This window comes from Pseudophryne corroboree, unplaced genomic scaffold (genome assembly GCF_028390025.1).
Source record: "Pseudophryne corroboree isolate aPseCor3 unplaced genomic scaffold, aPseCor3.hap2 scaffold_344, whole genome shotgun sequence".
NCBI lineage: Eukaryota > Metazoa > Chordata > Amphibia > Anura > Myobatrachidae > Pseudophryne > Pseudophryne corroboree.
Window position 1 is genome coordinate 584,088 of NW_026970007.1, and position 20,891 is coordinate 604,978.

Here is a 20,891-nt window from a genome sequence, read left to right on the forward strand (position 1 = left end):
ACTGTATAGAGGCGTCAGGGATGTAGCGTAGGGTATAGAGGCGTCAGGGATGTAGCGTAGGTTATAGAGGCATCAGGAATGTAGCGTAGGGAATAGAGGCATCAGGGATGTAGCGTAGGGTATAGAGGCGTCAGGGATGTAGCATAGGGAATAGAGGCGTCAGGGATGTAGCGTAGGGAATAGAGGCGTCAGGGATTTAGCTTAGGGAATATAGGCATCAGGGATGTACTAGCAGGTATATAGAGGTCAGTGTACTGTATAGAGGGGTCAGTAATGCAGTGATGGTTATAGAAAGGTCAGTGATGTAGTGTAGGGTATAGAGGGGTCAGTTATGTAGTGTGGGGTAAAGAGGGGTCAGTAAAGATACTAAGCTGAAGTACTTAGAACACTTCTTGAATTAAGACACAACCTGCAAGAAAAAGTATGCAATATGGGTGAAAAGGCAAATGTCAGAGGTCTGATACAAGTAACCAGCTCCACACCTTGCACCACATAGCGTTATGTTAAACTGGGATATGTTCTTTTTTGGTGTGTGTGTGTGTGTGTGTGTGTGTGTGTGTGTATGTGTGTGGGGGGGGGGGGGGGGGGGGTGCCAAAGGAAATTTTTGCCATTGGCTCCTTTGGTCTAGAACCAGCCCTGATCACAAAATATTTTTGTCTAAGCAGACTGGACACTGATCAGCGTTGGCTCATTCTCAGCCCCCCGCCCAGCCTCTGCTGCCAACAGACTGCTATTAGCTAGTTAACCTTCTGCCTTCCCTATCTATGACACAGACTGCTGCTAATGCTACCAGACTGTTCCCAGTGGCTTCACACCAACAGTGAATCCCAGCCGATGATGTAGGGCAGCGTGTGGGGGAGGGGGTCAGTTGCTGTGGCTCCAACATGGTAACCGCCAATGGACTGCAATGCTTTATCGAAAGGGGGGGCGCCAGTCCCTTACTTTGCCAGGGGCGCTTGGACCCCTAGCTACACCTCTGTTGACCCTAACCGATACCCCTAAACTAACCATAATTCCTGCAGTAAAAATCCATGTTTCTATGTATATAGGGGGTCATTCCGAGTTGATCGCATGCTGCCGTTGTTCGCTGCGTAGCAATCAGTTGAAAAAAAATGGCTAATCTGTGCATGCGCATGCTCCGTAATGTGCATGCGCATCATACGGGTACAAAGTCCATTGTGGTTTTGCACTAGTTCTAGCGATTATTCCAATCACAGAACAGGCCACAAGGAGATTGACAGAAAGAGGGCGTTTCTGGGTGGCAACTGACCGTTTTCAGGGAGTGCTTGGAAAAATGCAGGCGTGGCAGAAGAAATGCAGACGTGGCTGGGCATTCGCTGGATGGGTGTGTGACATCAAAAGCCGTCCCTCGGTTGTTAGAATCAACGCACACGAAGTGTAACTACAGTGCTGGTCTTATTTTGAAACGATTTTGCAGGCGCTCTGCTGCTCAAGTGTTCGCACTTCTCCAAAGTGAATATACACTCTCCAGTGGGCAGCGACAATGCGTTTGCATGGCTGCTAAAAACTGCTAGCGAGCAATCAACTCAGAATGACCCCCATAGTGTATTGCAAGAAAATATCTGTAAATCCAATGGTACCGTAAGTGCGGTATATACTCGCACTTCTTTGCGGGGTGAGAACATCTCCCCTAAGTGAAGTCAGCCCTATGAATAGAGTTTGTGTGATCCCTGTGCAGCAGTCACAGAAAGGGTTCATCTCTGCAGTTTGTCACTCAAATTACATTGCTGCATTTTTTCTAGAAGTGGATCTGAGAGCTGTTACCCGCAGACCAGCTACAATAATTATCCTGGGTACTCACTAGACCAGTGGTTCTCAAACTGCACCCTGGGGTGCCTCAGGACACTTGCAGGGGTGCCTTGGATTGGTGGTCCAGGACCAATTCAAAATATTTATAGTTAGTGTTATAGGCAAAACCAGTGCTGTTGGCTGGCAATCATAACATATGTGCACAAGCAGAAGCAAATCCTGTCCCCTACCAAAGGGCCAGTGCTAGGGTGTTTGGCGCCTCCCTGCAAACTATTAATTTGGGCCCTCTCTCCAATACTTAATAAAGGGACAGTGCGCTTCTTAAAAAAAGAAGGTGTGGTATCACAAGGAAGGGGCATGGCCACACAATAGCACCCCAAATCAAAATACGCCACACAGTAGCACTATCTTATTGTCATTACACCGCATATAATAATAATAATAATAATAATAATACCCACAGTCGCAGTGCCCTTTATAAACATAACCACCATATCAGTGCAGCTTACACACATAATGCCAACAGTAGCAGTGCCCCTTCTACACATGCCCACGGTGGCAATCCTTTACATGGCAAATATCAACCTGGTTTTGCCATGTAAAGGATTGCCACTTTAAAAACAAACAATCAAACAAAAAAAAAAAAACAACAGGAAAAAACACAAAATCTCTCACTTTCTGATTCTCACACCCTATTACATTCCTCCCTATATATTTAAATGTTTCTATTACTGTATGTTCCCTCTTCCCTTCTCCAAACTATACACATCAAAATTTTTTAGTATTTCCAGGTAAGTTTTGTGATGTAGGCCATGCACAATTTTAGTTGCCCTAATGTATTTACAGCCTTCTGGAGATATGGCTTCTGGAACTGAACACAGGATTCTAAATGTGGCTGTACCAAGGACCTATACAGTGGCATTACAGGTTGAGTATCCCTTATCCAAAATGCTTGGGACCAGAGGAATTTTGGATATCGGATTTTTCTGTATTTTGGAATAATTGCATACCATAACGAGATATTATGGTGATGGGACCTAAATCTAAGCACAGAAGGCATTTATGTTTCATATACACCTTATACACACAGCCTGAAGGTCATTTTAGGCAATATTTTTTATAACTTTGTGCATTAAACAAAGTGTGTGTACATTCACAGAATTCATTTATGTTTCATATACACCTTATACACACAGTCTGAAGTTCATTTAATACAATATTTTTAATAACTTTGAGTATTAAACAAAGTTTGTGTACACTGAGCCATCAAAACACAAAGGTTTCACTATCTCAGTCTCACTCAAAAAAGTCCGTATTTCGGAATATTCCGTATTTCGGAATATTTTGATATGGGATACTCAACCTGTATTACTTTTTTCTGCTACTGGTTCTTTAACCTATGCAAACAAGCATCTGACTTGCCTTTCCTATTGCTTTGTTACATTGCTTACCTGAAATAGTAATACTTAGATAGCTTTCCTCTTGCCATTATAATGCCCTTAATATTATAGTTAGCCTTTGCATTTTTGAGACGTGTATGATTTTGCATTTTTTGGCATTAAATGTTGCCATGTTCTTGACCATTCCTCTAGTCCAGGGGCGGAACTGCCAGAGACAACGGAGTCAGTTGCCGCCGGGCTCCAGCCCTAAAGGGGCTTCCTCCATTGCCCCCCGGCTGTTACGTGCCCTTCCTACTAAATAGACAAAGGCGCTACCAGCAGGGTCTCGCAGTTTGTACATTCCATGCCGTAACACCCTTCTTTCCACCTTCACAATGAAGCTATTGGTACTTTGCAAAAAAAAAAAATTATTAGCATTGCAACTCAGCAGATCAATGCAGTGTGCAGCCACACACTCCATATATCTGCTCAGCCACAAAGCTGATTATTTCTTCACAAAGTACAAGGTGAGCTCCAAATAGAATTCTCTAGCTTAGATTATACCTTTCTATGCAAGGGTAAATAGCTCAATTGTTTGACTGCAATGCCACAGGAAATGGTTTGGATCCAAGACAGTGTGACTGAATAATAAAGAAACCTTAAGATGAGTTCATGAATGTTGTATAAGTATTAGTGAGAGAAGGGGTCAGGAGCATGCTAGGCTGCAAAAAATAAGGTAGGCTGCAAGTGAAAGTAATGATCTCCTATATATTTTCCCAGATCTGTCACTCTGTGTGGCTAACTCTGGGGGAAGTCACAGCAATGGGCGGAGACGGTAACTGCAGGACGATACACCAGTGCCAGCAGCAGACCGTAACAAAGTGACAGATCAGGGAGAATATATAGGAGGTAGGGAGGTGGCCATGGTACATGGCTGGCCAAGGGACACTAGCTCATGTACCCCTTTACCACTGAGGCTGGCCACCAAGGATGGACCTGTCACCAGTGCACATGCAATAACCTCTTCTGCTGCCCTCTTTGCAACTCAGATTGCCCAGTGCTCCCCTTCGCTAACAGTCCACAAAGTTTCCCCATCTCACGATCTGCCTCCTCACCCCCACTTTCATCTCTACAGCACACGCGCATATCATACAAGATCCCATCATGCGTACGTAGGTCTGAAATGCAAGAGGGAGGTTGGGGGGAGATTGGCATGCGCCAGCAACACCACACAGCTCACTGTGACCACAGTGGAGAGGCGCTGCAACAGGACAATACACCAACCTCGGAGCAAGGAACTGCGTCAGTCAGGAGGAGAACTATTTCAATAGCATAAAAAGGTTAATGCGTCCCACCCTATGGACACCAGACTCATCAAGTCACTGTTGCCAGAGTCTCATACAATGACTCTGAACCTCTAAGCACACTATTTGACTGTCCACACCCTGCTGTGCCTATTACCCATCTCCTCCACCACCCTCAACACTGACCCACACATCATTCACCCACAAAGATACAATAAAGGTAGTTTGGATAAATTAGCTAAATGAAATGGATTTAACCAATTTATCTAAATGACCATTTTTGGATGTTTTCCAGTGTTTGTGAGCAAATGGTCAATTGTAATTTGCTGCCACATATTAGCATAATTTTGTTTCAACTAGAAAAAAAAATTGGACAGATAATCTAAGTGTGGATCCAGTTTAAAGGTCCGTATTCACGGCCCGATTTTGGGGAGAGATGTGTGCTGAGCGAACTGCTCAGCACACATCTCTCCCCCCGCTCAGCACAGCGTGATGTGTGCTGAGCGTACGGGGGGTGGGGGGGCGCTCATTTCACCCCCTGTGTAGGGCATTCTGTGTGTATCCAGCTTAACAGGTGTGAGCATCATACAACTACTGACTTGCGAGTAACTATACAGCAGCTCCATACCTTGTGACTTGAAGAAACACCAGTTAACCCCGGGAATGCTGCAGTCAAAGCAACAATTCCTCTTCTTACATTCCGCTGCACTTATTGTGGGGTAGCCGCAATCCCTTCTGCTGTACGGTTCCACATTACATTGTTTCTTGTCACTTCCTGTTGATGCAGTAAGGAAACATCCAGGAATTACAGCAGCTTAGTTTTTTTTTTTTTTTTAACTGGGGCAATTTAGCTAGATCACAGGGCAATTTAGCTCCTTTGGTCCTTTTTTAGGACCAGTTAATCAGACAGTTGAGCAAACTGAAAAACAGCTAACAGGAAATTTCCACTTAAATGGTATTTTCTAATCTTATCTGACCATGACTAAGAATAAAGGATACACAAGATAAACTCTTAGAGCCATGGACCTTATCCATGTTTAAGCTCCATCAAATCTGTAATCAATAGCACTACATGCTCCCACTTTACCACTGTACTATATACTCTACCTGTGTTTTTAAGGTAAAAACACCATTTAACCCCAGTGACACTTGAATTAAAGCAGCAGCCTCTGGAATAGCATTCCTTAGCATTAATCCCAGGAAATCTGCAATCTTCACGCTCTTTGATAGCCATGCTACATTGCTGTTTACTTGGATGGAGCAGAGCAGGGACGTGCAGTCAGGGGAGGCAGGGGAGGCAGTGCCTCCCCTGTCATAATCATTAAAATAATATAAAAGAAATACTTATGACACAGATTCTGTGTCATAAGTATATGCATTAGGCTTTATATTATTTTAATGATCTTGGGCTCTATATATTCTTTATAAATGAGTTTAGGAGGCACCGCTGTCGGTGCCTCCCACTGTCAGTGTAAAGGGAAGGAAGCGGGGAGGCGGGACAAAGAATTGGGCAGTAAAAGCCCATTAGAAAATGCAGCTGAAGCGGCACTTAGTGGAAGTGCCGCTTCGACAGGGGAGTGACAGGGGCGTGCTTTCAACCCATAGCACGCCCCTGTAAGAGTGACCAGCAGCGGCAGCGGTGGAGCAAGAAGCCCGGAATCAGCAGAGCGGGAGGGGAGCTGTCCCGGAGCGCAAGTCTCTGTCCCGGCACTGCAAGTGGTGTGAGCGAGGCGCGCCTTCTCCTTGTCCCTCCGCCGCCGTCGTCCGTGAGTCCCGCCGCCGCCGTCGTCCGTGAGTCCCGCCGCCGCCGTCCCTTCTCAGCCCCAGAGAGCAGCTTCCTGCTGCCGCCGGCTATCTTCTGCTCTAAAGGGCTCCGGAGCGTCGCCGCAGCTGTCCTGTGGATGGTGGATCGTGGCCCCCCCCAAGGTGAGTAACACACACTCACTCACTCTCACTCTCTCTCTCACTCACTCTCTCACACTCTCACTCTCTCACTCTCACTCTCACTCACTCTCACTCTCTCACTGTATTGTATAAGAAAAATAAAAAAGGGGACTTCTGCCGCAATGTGTAAAAAACAGGGACACTGTCTGCCGTAATGTGTAAAAAACAAGGACGCTGGCTGCCGTAATGTGTAAAAAATGGGGACACTGTCTGCCGTAATGTGTAAAAAACGGGGACGCTGTCTGCCGTAATGTGTAAAAAACGGGGACGCTGTCTGCCGTAATGTGTAAAAACGGGACGTTGTCTGCCGTAATGTGTAAAAACGGGACGATGTCTGCCGTAATGTGTAAAAACAGGACGATGTCTGCCGTAATGTGTAAAAACGGGACTTTGTCTGCCGTAATGTGTAAAAAAACGGGGACTTTGGCTGCCGTAATGTGTAAAAAACGGGGACGCTGTCTGCCGTAATGTGTAAAAAACGGGGACGCTGTCTGCCGTAATGTGTAAAAACGGGACGTTGTCTGCCGTAATGTGTAAAAAAGGGGACGTTGTCTGCCGTAATGTGTAAAAAACGGGGACGCTGTCTGCCGTAATGTGTAAAAAAACGGGGACGCTGTCTGCCGTAATGTGTAAAAAACGGGGACGCTGTCTGCCGTAATGTGTAAAAACGGGACGTTGTCTGCCGTAATGTGTAAAAAACGGGGACGCTGTCTGCCGTAATGTGTAAAAAATGGGGACACTGTCTGCCGTAATGTGTAAAAAATGGGGACGCTGTCTGCCGTAATGTGTAAAAAACGGGGACGCTGTCTGCCGTAATGTGTAAAAATGGGACGTTGTCTGCCGTAATGTGTAAAAACGGGACGATGTCTGCCGTAATGTGTAAAAACAGGACGATGTCTGCCGTAATGTGTAAAAACGGGACTTTGTCTGCCGTAATGTGTAAAAAACGGGGACTTTGGCTGCCGTAATGTGTAAAAAACGGGGATGCTGTCTGCCGTAATGTGTAAAAAACGGGGACGCTGTCTGCAGTAATGTGTAAAAACGGGACGTTGTCTGCCGTAATGTGTAAAAAAGGGGATGTTGTCTGCCGTAATGTGTAAATAACGGGGACGCTGTCTGCCGTAATGTGTAAAAAACGGGGACGCTGTCTGCCGTAATGTGTAAAAAACGGGGACGCTGTCTGCCGTAATGTGTAAAAACGGGACGTTGTCTGCCGTAATGTGTAAAAAACGGGGACGCTGTCTGCCGTAATGTGTAAAAAACGGGGACAATGTCTGCCGTAATGTGTAGAAACGGGACGTTGTCTGCCGTAATGTGTAAAAAACGGGGACTCTGTCTGCCGTAATGTGTAAAAACGGGACGTTGTCTGCCGTAATGTGTAAAAAACGGGGACGCTGTCTGCCGTAATGTGTAAAAACGGGACGTTGTCTGCCGTAATGTGTAAAAACGGGACGTTGTCTGCCGTAATGTGTAAAAAACGGGGACGCTGTCTGCCGTAATGTGTAAAAACGGGACGTTGTCTGCCGTAATGTGTAAAAACGGGGACGCTGTCTGCCGTAATGTGTAAAAAACGGGGACGCTGTCTGCCGTAATGTGTAAAAACGGGACGTTGTCTGCCGTAATGTGTAAAAAAGGGGAATCTGTCTGCCGTAATGTGTAAATTGGGGTACTGTCTCCTGTAAGGTATAAAAAGGGGTACCTAACTCTGATCCCAAATCTTCCAACTATTTCAACTCAAGGGCTACCTAAAACACATATTTGTAAAAAATAAATAAATGTTTAAATAAAAAAAATAGAAGTAGGCAGGCACTGTCAGCCTACTTCCATGACATCACAAGTGGCGGTAAGGTTCATCGCCGGACTTTGCGGATCATTATGGCTGCAGTGCCTCACCAGCCAATGACCTCACCGCACGCCACTGGAGCAGAGAGCACAACATCAGGACATAGGAAATATTACAATGCATGATAAGAAAGGTGTGAGCTCTACAGCAAGGCCTCTAACCCTTTGCCAGTGCCAAATACATAGGGCTTAACTCAGATCTGATCACAGCAGCAAATTTATTAGCTAAAACCATGTACACTGCAGGGGGGGGGGGTGTATAATATGTGCAGAGAGAGTTAGATTTTGGTGCGGTGTGTTCAAACTGAAATCTAAATTGCAGTGTAAAAACAAAACAGCCAGTATTTACCCTGCACACAAACAATATAACCCACCTAAATCTCTCTGCAAATGTTATATCTGCCCCCCCCCCATCCCTGCAGTGCACATGGTTTTGCCCACTAGCTAACAAATTTGCTGCATCTGGGAATTACAGCAGCTTAATATTTCTTTTTACAGAAGGTTCAGCAAATTAAATTATTTAGTGAAATACTGTAATCATAACAGTTACAAGGATATTGTAGGTAGATTTATTGTCAGTGGATAAATGTAAAAATTAAACCCTTAGGCATAGTTCCAAAATGCTGTCATTGCAATCCAGATTTTAAGGATATCATGCTTGAGCACAGGTGACTTAATTAGAACTTCGGTCAATGTGAATTAACCATTGGACTCAACCATGGTTATCCTTAAAACCCAGGGGTCTATTTAAGATCGATCTTAATCGATGTTGGGCTTCCAGGTTGAAAAAAACACACACATTTACTAACATTTTAAAATTTATATAAAAAAATCATCTGTTCGTAAATGCAGTGCACATGGTTTTGCCCAACTGCTAACAAAAATCCTGCTGCGATCAACTCAGAATTACCCCCCATGGCCCTCATTCCGAGTTGTTCGCTCGCAAGCTGCTTATAGCAGCATTGCACACGCTAAGCTGCCGCCTACTGGGAGTGAATCTTAGCATCTTAAAATTGCGAACGAAAGATTTGCAATATTGCGATAAGACATCTCTGTGCAGTTTCTGAGTAGCTCGAGACTTACTCTGCCAGTGCGATCAGTTCAGTGCTTGTCGTTCCTGGTTTGACGTCACAAACACACCCAGCGTTCGCCCAGACACTCCTCCGTTTCTCCAGCCACTCCCGCGTTTTTCCCAGAAACGGTAGCATTTTTTCCCACACGCCCCTAAAGCGGCCTGTTTCCGCCCAGAAACACCCACTTCCTGTCAATCACATTACGATCACCAGAACGATGAAAAAACCGTGAGTAATATTCCTAACTGCATAGCAAATTTACTTGGCGCAGTCGCAGTGTGAACATTGCGCATGCGCATTAAGCGGAAAATCGCTGCGATGCGAAGAAAATTACCGAGCGAACAACTCGGAATGACCACCTATGTGCACTGCAGGGAAGGCAGATTTAACATGTGCAGAGAGAGTTAGATTTGGGTGTGGTGTGTTCAATCTGCAATCTAATTTGCAGTGTAAAAATAAAGCAGTCAGTATTTACCCTGCACAGAAACAAAATAACTCACCCAAATCTAACTCTTTCTGCACATGTTATATCTGCCTCCCCTGCAGTACACATGGTTTTGCCCAACTGCTAACAAAATTCCTGCTGCGATCATCTTGGAATTACCCCCATCGATTGATGTTTTCACACTGCTCGTGTATATAAGACATATAGGGCCTAACTCAGTTTGGATCGTAATACGCGTTCCAACCGCAAAAACTATGAAGAGGATGGGGGCATATACGCAGGGTCCATCCTGTGCGTGTGCCTACATTTTCTCCGGGTGCCCCGCAGAAAATGCGAATGCCTCTGCCTGTCAATCAGTAGAGGGCGTACCTTCGCAGGTATATCGCGATCATGAGCCATGTCTCCCATTTTTGTCATTATAGGTGCTCTGTGAGCTGCTGGCCATGCCCCAGCCCCTCTGTCTCCCGTGAATAGACATTGAGGCTTATTCAGACCAGATCGCTTCAATTTATTTTCACCCAGCGGGCAATCTGGTCTGCACTGCACATGCGTATGCGCCACAATGCGTAAGTGCGACGGTCCGGAGATCACAAGAAGATTGACAAGAAGAGGGTGTTTGTGTGGGTGGCAACTGAATGTTTCTAGGGAGTGTCCGGAAAAACACTGGAGGGACCCGGCGTTTTGTGGGAGGATTTGTGACGTCACCTCAATGGCTGAGTAAGTGCTGAGCTGTGCAGCTCTTGTGCACATGTGATCACACACCTGCACAGCAAATTTTCCCTTCCGCTGTAGGCGGCAACTACCTGATTACAGGGATGCAAAAAACACACCCTAGCGATCAGGTCTGAATTACCCACAATTAGAGATGAGCGGGTTCGGTTTCTCTGAATCCGAACCCGCACGAACTTCATGTTTTTTTTCACGGGTCCGAGCGACTCGGATCTTCCCGCCTTGCTCGGTTAACCCGAGCGCGCCCGAACGTCATCATGACGCTGTCGGATTCTCGCGAGACTCGGATTCTATATAAGGAGCCGCGCGTCGCCGCCATTTTCACACGTGCATTGAGATTGATAGGGAGAGGACGTGGCTGGCGTCCTCTCCATTTAGATTAGGAGAGAGAGAGAGAGAGAGATTGACCTGAGGCTGATACTGTAGAAGAGAGTGCAGAGTTTAGTGACTGACCACAGTGACGACCAGCAGTGCAGTTGTTTTATTTAATATATCCGTTCTCTGCCTGAAAAAAACGGTACACACAGTGACTCAGTCACATACCATATCTGTGTGCACTGCTCAGCCCAGTGTGCTGCATGCCTGCATCATCTATGTATATATTATATATCTGACTGTGCTCAGCTCACACAGCTTATAATTGTGGGGGAGACTGGGGAGCACTGCAGTGCCAGTTATAGGTTATAGCAGGAGCCAGGAGTACATATTATATTAAAATTAAACAGTGCACACTTTTGCTGCAGGAGTGCCACTGCCAGTGTGACTGACCAGTGACCTGACCACACTGACCACCAGTATAGTTAGTAGTATACTATATTGTGATTGCCTGAAAAAGTTAAACACTCGTCGTGTGACTTCACTTGTGTGGTGTTTTTTTTTTTATTCTATAAAAAACTCATTCTGCTGACAGACAGTGTCCAGCAGGTCCGTCATTATACAATACATATACCTGTCCGGCTGCAGTAGTGATATATATATATTTTTTATATCATTATTTATCATCCAGTCGCAGCAGACACAGTACGGTAGTTCACGGCTGTAGCTACCTCTGTGTCGGCACTCGGCAGTCCATCCATAATTGTATACCACCTACCCGTGGGTTTTTTTTCTTTCTTCTTTATACATACATACTACTACATCTCTTTATCAACCAGTCTATATTAGCAGCAGACACAGTACAGTACGGTAGTTCACGGCTGTGGCTACCTCTGTGTCGGCACTCGGCAGTCCGTCCATAATTGTATACCACCTAACCGTGGTTTTTTTTTCTTTCTTCTTTATACATACATACTACGACATCTCTTTATCAACCAGTCTATATTAGCAGCAGACACAGTACAGTACGGTAGTTCACGGCTGTGGCTACCTCTGTGTCGGCACTCGGCAGTCCGTCCATAATTGTATACCACCTAACCGTGGTTTTTTTTTCTTTCTTCTTCATACATACATACTACGACATCTCTTTATCAACCAGTCTATATTAGCAGCAGACACAGTACAGTACGGTAGTTCATGGCTGTGGCTACCTCTGTGTCGGCACTCGGCAGTCCGTCCATAATTGTATACCACCTAACCGTGGTTTTTTTTTCTTTCTTCTTTATACATACATACTACGACATCTCTTTATCAACCAGTCTATATTAGCAACAGACACAGTACAGTACGGTAGTTCACGGCTGTGGCTACCTCTGTGTCGGCACTCGGCAGTCCGTCCATAATTGTATACCACCTAACCGTGGTTTTTTTTTCTTTCTTCTTCATACATACATACTACGACATCTCTTTATCAACCAGTCTATATTAGCAGCAGACACAGTACAGTACGGTAGTTCACGGCTGTGGCTACCTCTGTGTCGGCACTCGGCAGTCCGTCCATAATTGTATACCACCTAACCGTGGTTTTTTTTTCTTTCTTCTTTATACATACATACTACTACATCTCTTTATCAACCAGTCTATATTAGCAGCAGACACAGTACAGTACGGTAGTTCACGGCTGTGGCTACCTCTGTGTCGGCACTCGGCAGTCCGTCCATAATTGTATACCACCTACCCGTGGTTTTTTTTTCTTTCTTCTTCATACATACATACTACGACATCTCTTTATCAACCAGTCTATATTAGCAGCAGACACAGTACAGTACGGTAGTTCACGGCTGTGGCTACCTCTGTGTCGGCACTCGGCAGTCCGTCCATAATTGTATACCACCTAACCGTGGTTTTTTTTTCTTTCTTCTTCATACATACATACTACGACATCTCTTTATCAACCAGTCTATATTAGCAGCAGACACAGTACAGTACGGTAGTTCACGGCTGTGGCTACCTCTGTGTCGGCACTCGGCAGCCCGTCCATAATTGTATACTAGTATCCATCCATCTCCATTGTTTACCTGAGGTGCCTTTTAGTTGTGCCTATTAAAATATGGAGAACAAAAATGTTGAGGTTCCAAAATTAGGGAAAGATCAAGATCCACTTCCACCTCGTGCTGAAGCTGCTGCCACTAGTCATGGCCGAGACGATGAAATGCCAGCAACGTCGTCTGCCAAGGCCGATGCCCAATGTCATAGTACAGAGCATGTCAAATCCAAAACACCAAATATCAGTAAAAAAAGGACTCCAAAACCTAAAATAAAATTGTCGGAGGAGAAGCGTAAACTTGCCAATATGCCATTTACCACACGGAGTGGCAAGGAACGGCTGAGGCCCTGGCCTATGTTCATGGCTAGTGGTTCAGCTTCACATGAGGATGGAGGCACTCAGCCTCTCGCTAGAAAAATGAAAAGACTCAAGCTGGCAAAAGCAGTAGCACCGCAAAGAACTGTGCGTTCTTCGAAATCCCAAATCCACAAGGAGAGTCCAATTGTGTCGGTTGCAATGCCTGACCTTCCCAACACTGGACGTGAAGAGCATGCGCCTTCCACCATTAACACGCCCCCTGCAAGTGCTGGAAGGAGCACCCGCAGTCCAGTTCCTGATAGTCAGATTGAAGATGTCAGTGTTGAAGTACACCAGGATGAGGAGGATATGGGTGTTGCTGGCGCTGGGGAGGAAATTGACCAGGAGGATTCTGATGGTGAGGTGGTTTGTTTAAGTCAGGCACCCGGGGAGACACCTGTTGTCCGTGGGAGGAATATGGCCGTTGACATGCCTGGTGAAAATACCAAAAAAATCAGCTCTTCAGTGTGGAGGTATTTCAACAGAAAAGCGGACAACAGGTGTCAAGCCGTGTGTTGCCTTTGTCAAGCTGTAATAAGTAGGGGTAAGGACGTTAACCACCTCGGAACATCCTCCCTTATACGTCACCTGCAGCGCATTCATAATAAGTCAGTGACAAGTTCAAAAACTTTGGGTGACAGCGGAAGCAGTCCACTGACCAGTAAATCCCTTCCTCTTGTAACCAAGCTCACGCAAACCACCCCACCAACTCCCTCAGTGTCAATTTCCTCCTTCCCCAGGAATGCCAATAGTCCTGCAGGCAATGTCACTGGCAATTCTGACGAGTCCTCTCCTGCCTGGGATTCCTCCGATGCATCCTTGCGTGTAACGCCTACTGCTGCTGGCGCTGCTGTTGTTGCTGCTGGGAGTCGATGGTCATCCCAGAGGGGAAGTCGTAAGCCCACTTGTACTACTTCCAGTAAGCAATTGACTGTTCAACAGTCCTTTGCGAGGAAGATGAAATATCACAGCAGTCATCCTGCTGCAAAGCGGATAACTGAGGCCTTGACAACTATGTTGGTGTTAGACGTGCGTCCGGTATCCGCCGTTAGTTCACAGGGAACTAGACAATTTATTGAGGCAGTGTGCCCCCGTTACCAAATACCATCTAGGTTCCACTTCTCTAGGCAGGCGATACCGAGAATGTACACGGACGTCAGAAAAAGACTCACCAGTGTCCTAAAAAATGCAGTTGTACCCAATGTCCACTTAACCACGGACATGTGGACAAGTGGAGCAGGGCAGGGTCAGGACTATATGACTGTGACAGCCCACTGGGTAGATATATGGACTCCCGCCGCAAGAACAGCAGCGGCGGCACCAGTAGCAGCATCTCGCAAACGCCAACTCTTTCCTAGGCAGGCTACGCTTTGTATCACCGGTTTCCAGAATACGCACACAGCTGAAAACCTCTTACGGCAACTGAGGAAGATCATCGCGGAATGGCTTACCCCAATTGGACTCTCCTGTGGATTTGTGGCATCGGACAACGCCAGCAATATTGTGTGTGCATTAAATATGGGCAAATTCCAGCACGTCCCATGTTTTGCACATACCTTGAATTTGGTGGTGCAGAATTATTTAAAAAACGACAGGGGCGTGCAAGAGATGCTGTCGGTGGCCAGAAAAATTGCAGGACACTTTCGGCGTACAGGCACCACGTACAGAAGACTGGAGCACCACCAAAAACTACTGAACCTGCCCTGCCATCATCTGAAGCAAGAAGTGGTAACGAGGTGAAATTCAACCCTCTATATGCTTCAGAGGTTGGAGGAGCAGCAAAAGGCCATTCAAGCCTATACAATTGAGCACGATATAGGAGGTGGAATGCACCTGTCTCAAGCGCAGTGGAGAATGATTTCAACGTTGTGCAAGGTTCTGATGCCCTTTGAACTTGCCACACGTGAAGTCAGTTCAGACACTGCCAGCCTGAGTCAGGTCATTCCCCTCATCAGGCTTTTGCAGAAGAAGCTGGAGACATTGAAGGAGGAGCTAACACGGAGCGATTCCGCTAGGCATGTGGGACTTGTGGATGGAGCCCTTAATTCGCTTAACAAGGATTCACGGGTGGTCAATCTGTTGAAATCAGAGCACTACATTTTGGCCACCGTGCTCGATCCTAGATTTAAAGCCTACCTTGGATCTCTCTTTCCGGCAGACACAAGTCTGCTGGGGTTGAAAGACCTGCTGGTGAGAAAATTGTCAAGTCAAGCGGAACGCGACCTGTCAACATCTCCTCCTTCACATTCTCCCGCAACTGGGGGTGCGAGGAAAAGGCTCAGAATTCCGAGCCCACCCGCTGGCGGTGATGCAGGGCAGTCTGGAGCGACTGCTGATGCTGACATCTGGTCCGGACTGAAGGACCTGACAACGATTACGGACATGTTGTCTACTGTCACTGCATATGATTCTCTCACCATTGAAAGAATGGTGGAGGATTATATGAGTGACCGCATCCAAGTAGGCACGTCACACAGTCCATACTTATACTGGCAGGAAAAAGAGGCAATTTGGAGGCCCTTGCACAAACTGGCTTTATTCTACCTAAGTTGCCCTCCCACAAGTGTGTACTCCGAAAGAGTGTTTAGTGCCGCCGCTCACCTTGTCAGCAATCGGCGTACGAGGTTACATCCAGAAAATGTGGAGAAGATGATGTTCATTAAAATGAATTATAATCAATTCCTCCGCGGAGACATTGACCAGCAGCAATTGCCTCCACAAAGTACACAGGGAGCTGAGATGGTGGATTCCAGTGGGGACGAATTGATAATCTGTGAGGAGGGGGATGTACACGGTGATATATCGGAGGGTGATGATGAGGTGGACATCTTGCCTCTGTAGAGCCAGTTTGTGCAAGGAGAGATTAATTGCTTCTTTTTTGGGGGGGGTCCAAACCAACCCGTCATATCAGTCACAGTCGTGTGGCAGACCCTGTCACTGAAATGATGGGTTGGTTAAAGTGTGCATGTCCTGTTTTGTTTATACAACATAAGGGTGGGCGGGAGGGCCCAAGGACAATTCCATCTTGCACCTCTTTTTTCTTTTATTTTTCTTTGCGTCATGTGCTGTTTGGGGAGGGTTTTTTGGAAGGGACATCCTGCGTGACACTGCAGTGCCACTCCTAAATGGGCCCGGTGTTTGTGTCGGCCACTAGGGTCGCTAATCTTACTCACACAGTCAGCTACCTCATTGCGCCTCTTTTTTTCTTTGCGTCATGTGCTGATTGGGGAGGGTTTTTTGGAAGGGACATCCTGCGTGACACTGCAGTGCCACTCCTAAATGGGCCCGGTGTTTGTGTCGGCCACTAGGGTCGCTAATCTTACTCACACAGTCAGCTACCTCATTGCGCCTCTTTTTTTCTTTGCGTCATGTGCTGATTGGGGAGGGTTTTTTGGAAGGGACATCCTGCGTGACACTGCAGTGCCACTCCTAAATGGGCCCGGTGTTTGTGTCGGCCACTAGGGTCGCTAATCTTACTCACACAGTCAGCTACCTCATTGCGCCTCTTTTTTTCTTTGCGTCATGTGCTGATTGGGGAGGGTTTTTTGGAAGGGACATCCTGCGTGACACTGCAGTGCCACTCCTAAATGGGCCCGGTGTTTGTGTCGGCCACTAGGGTCGCTAATCTTACTCACACAGTCAGCTACCTCATTGCGCCTCTTTTTTTCTTTGCGTCATGTGCTGATTGGGGAGGGTTTTTTGGAAGGGACATCCTGCGTGACACTGCAGTGCCACTCCTAAATGGGCCCGGTGATTGTGTCGGCCACTAGGGTCGCTAATCTTACTCACACAGTCAGCTACCTCATTGCGCCTCTTTTTTTCTTTGCGTCATGTGCTGATTGGGGAGGGTTTTTTGGAAGGGACATCCTGCGTGACACTGCAGTGCCACTCCTAAATGGGCCCGATGTTTGTGTCGGCCACTAGGGTCGCTAATCTTACTCACACAGTCAGCTACCTCATTGCGCCTCTTTTTTTCTTTGCGTCATGTGCTGATTGGGGAGGGTTTTTTGGAAGGGACATCCTGCGTGACACTGCAGTGCCACTCCTAAATGGGCCCGGTGTTTGTGTCGGCCACTAGGGTCGCTAATCTTACTCACACAGTCAGCTACCTCATTGCGCCTCTTTTTTTCTTTGCGTCATGTGCTGATTGGGGAGGGTTTTTTGGAAGGGACATCCTGCGTGACACTGCAGTGCCACTCCTAAATGGGCCCGGTGTTTGTGTCGGCCACTAGGGTCGCTTATCTTACTCACACAGTCAGCTACCTCATTGCGCCTCTTTTTTTCTTTGCGTCATGTGCTGATTGGGGAGGGTTTTTTGGAAGGGACATCCTGTGTGACACTGCAGTGCCACTCCTAGATGGGCCAGGTGTTTGTGTCGGCCACTAGTGTCGCTTAGCTTAGTCATCCAGCGACCTTGGTGCAAATTTTAGGACTAAAAATAATATTGTGAGGTGTGAGGTATTCAGAATAGACTGAAAATGAGTGGAAATTATGGTTTTTGAGGTTAATAATAATATGGGATCAAAATGACCCCCAAATTCTATGATTTAAGCTGTTTTTTAGTGTTTTTTTAAAAAAACACCCGAATCCAAAACACACCCGAATCCGACAAAAAAAATTCGGTGAGGTTTTGCCAAAACGCGGTCGAACCCAAAACACGGCCGCGGAACCGAACCCAAAACCAAAACACAAAACCCTAAAAATTTCAGGCGCTCATCTCTACCCACAATGTGCATATTTGCAGAGCAACAAGCTACAGGGAGCCTTCCACCCCCCCCCCCTTCCCCATGGGAAGGGGGGGGGTTGTTTGGGTTAGCTGGACATTCCCCAAAAAAGTGACTGTCCTGCAAACATTGGGATAGTTGGGAGGTATGTTCAAATACATTTATTGTTTTGCATGCAGGGTAAATACTGGCTTCTTTGACATTTAGCCACAAATGCTGCACAGCTGAATTACAGTATTACACTGCAATTAACAGTTATGCTAGGACATTCCCCCTCCCAAATCTACCTCTCTCTGCATGTTACATCTGTCCCACAGTGGCGTGCGGTGAGGTCAGTGGCTAGTGAGGCACTACAGCCATAATGTCCGCCGAATCCTGCCGATGACCCTTAGCCAATGCCCGCTACTGCCTCTGAGCCGATACCCGCTGCCACCGCCAATGGCTTACAAACTCGCCCACAATCAACTGACCCAGCCCTCCACCACTAATTTCTATCTCAGTCCGATGCCGCCAATGCCCGCTGCCTGCCTGCTCATTGTTCTCGTTATATATTATAAATTTTTAAAGAAAAAAAATGAGTGTTTGGGACTGGGAAGGGTGAGGGAGGAGGACATGAATGCAATTTTGTTGTCCAGGGCTTCCATTAACTTAAAGGAGAAGGGTCTGAATGGGTTAAAAAAAAATGTGTGAGGTCCCCCCTCCTTAGTATAACCAGCCTCGGGCTCTTTGAGCCGGTCCTGGTTATTTAAATACTGGGGGGAAAATTGGACAGGGGTTCCCCGTATTTAGACAACTAGCACCGGGCTCTTAGACCGGTCCAGGTTCCAAAAATACGTGGGACAATAGATGTAGGGGTCCCCCATATTTTTAAAACCAGCACCGGGCTCCACTAGCCAGAGAGATAATGCCACAGCCGGGGGACACTTTTATGTAGGTCCCTGCGGCCCTGGCATTACCCCTCCAACTAGTCACCCCTGGCCGGGGTTCCCTGGAGGAGTAGGGACCCCTTAAATCAAGAGGTTCCTCCCCTCGAGGCACCCAAGGGCCAGGGGTGAAGCCCGAGGCTGTCCCCAGCACCCCTGGGTGGTGGGTGCCGGGCTGATAGCCATGTGTGTAAAAAAAGAATATTGTTTTTTCGTTGTGGAACTACAAGGCCCAGCAAGCCTCCCCCGCTTGCTGGTACTTGGAGAACCTCAAGTACCAGCAGGCGGGGAAATAACGGGCTTGCTGGTACCTGTAGTTCTACAACAACAAAAAATACCCAAATAAAAACACAAACACACACAGCGTGACAGTAAAATTATTGAGACAGGCTGTAGCATGTGGGTGCATGCAACCCTATAAAAGTGATGGATTGGGTGACTATTACAATACCCACTGTTGCTGTCTGAAAAATGATGGATTTATAGATTGCTCTGCCGAGACATGTTTTTTTCTAAAATGCACCACAGGTATGGATGGATAGTATACTTGACGACACAGAGGTAGGTAGAGCAGTGGCCTACTGTACCGTAATGCTATATATTATATTATTTATTATTATTATTATTATCCTTTATTTATATGGCGCCACAAGGGTTCCGCAGTGCCCAATTACAGAGTACATAAACAAATAATCAAACAGGAAAACAGCAACTTACAGTTGATGACAATATAGGACAAGTACAGGGTAAATAAACATAGCTACATCAGCAGATGACACTGGAATAAGTATCAGGTGGCAGAAGACTGCTGAATTTGGTGCAGCTGAAGATTATTAAAGTAAGAAAAGAGTAAGCACATGAGGGAAGAGGGCCCTGCTCGTGAGAGCTTACATTCTAAAAGGGAGGGGTAGACAGACAGGGGTGAGACAGATGGGGTACATAGAGAGCATGGAACAGAGGTTTAGGATGAGATTTGGCTGGGTTTGGTGAAGAAGTGGGTCTTGAGAGCCCGTTTGAAGTTTTGTAGAGAGGTGGAGAGTCTGAGGGGGAGAGGTAGGGAATTCCAGAGAAGTGGTGCAGCACGTGAAAAATCTTGGAGGTAGGAGTGGGAGGAAGTAATCCGTAGGCAGGAGAGTCGGTGTGCATTAGCAGAGCGAAGAGGACGGGTGGGAGTGTAAAGCGAGATAAGATCAGAGATGTAGATGGGAGAGGAGTGGGTGAGGGCTTTGTAAGCAAGTGTGAGAAGCTTGAAATGGATTCTGAAAGGGAAGGGGAGCCAGTGAAGGACTAGTAAGAGAGGAGAGGTGGACGTAGTGCGTTTGGTGAGGAAAATGAGCCGGGCAGCAGCATTGAGGATAGATTGGAGTGGAGAGAGGTATTTGTCAGGAATGCCAGTCAGGAAGAGATTACAGCAGTCCAGTCTGGAGATGACCAGTGAGTGGATAAGAGTCTTAGTAGCATCCTGGGTCAGAAAAAGTCTGATCCTGGAAATATTTTTTAGATGAAAACGGCAGGTTTGTGAGAGGTGCTGAATGTGTGGTTTGAAGGAGAGGGAGGAGTCAAGGATTACTCCAAGACAGCGCGCTTGGGGGGTAGAGGAGATAGTAGTGCCATCAATAGATAATGAGATTGTAGGAGGTTAGATTATGCGGGAGGGAGGGAAGATGATCAGCTCGGTCTTAGACATGTTAAGTTTAAGAAAGCGCTGGGACATCCAGGAAGAGATAGCAGAGAGACAGTTGGAGATACGAGTGAGGAGAGTAGGGGAGAGGTCTGGAGAGGAAAGATAGATTTGAGTGTCATCAGCATAGAGATGATATTGGAAACCAAAAGAACTAATGAGCTTACCTAGTGAGGACGTATAGAGAGAGAAGAGAAGAGGACGAAGGACAGAACCTTGGGGTATCCCTACAGTTAGTGGAAGTGAGGGGGAGGTGGAGTCATGAGAGGAGACAGAGAATGAACGGTCAGAAAGGTAGGACGACAACCAAGAGAGGGCAGTGTTACGCAGACCAATGGAGTGAAGGATTTGCAGTAG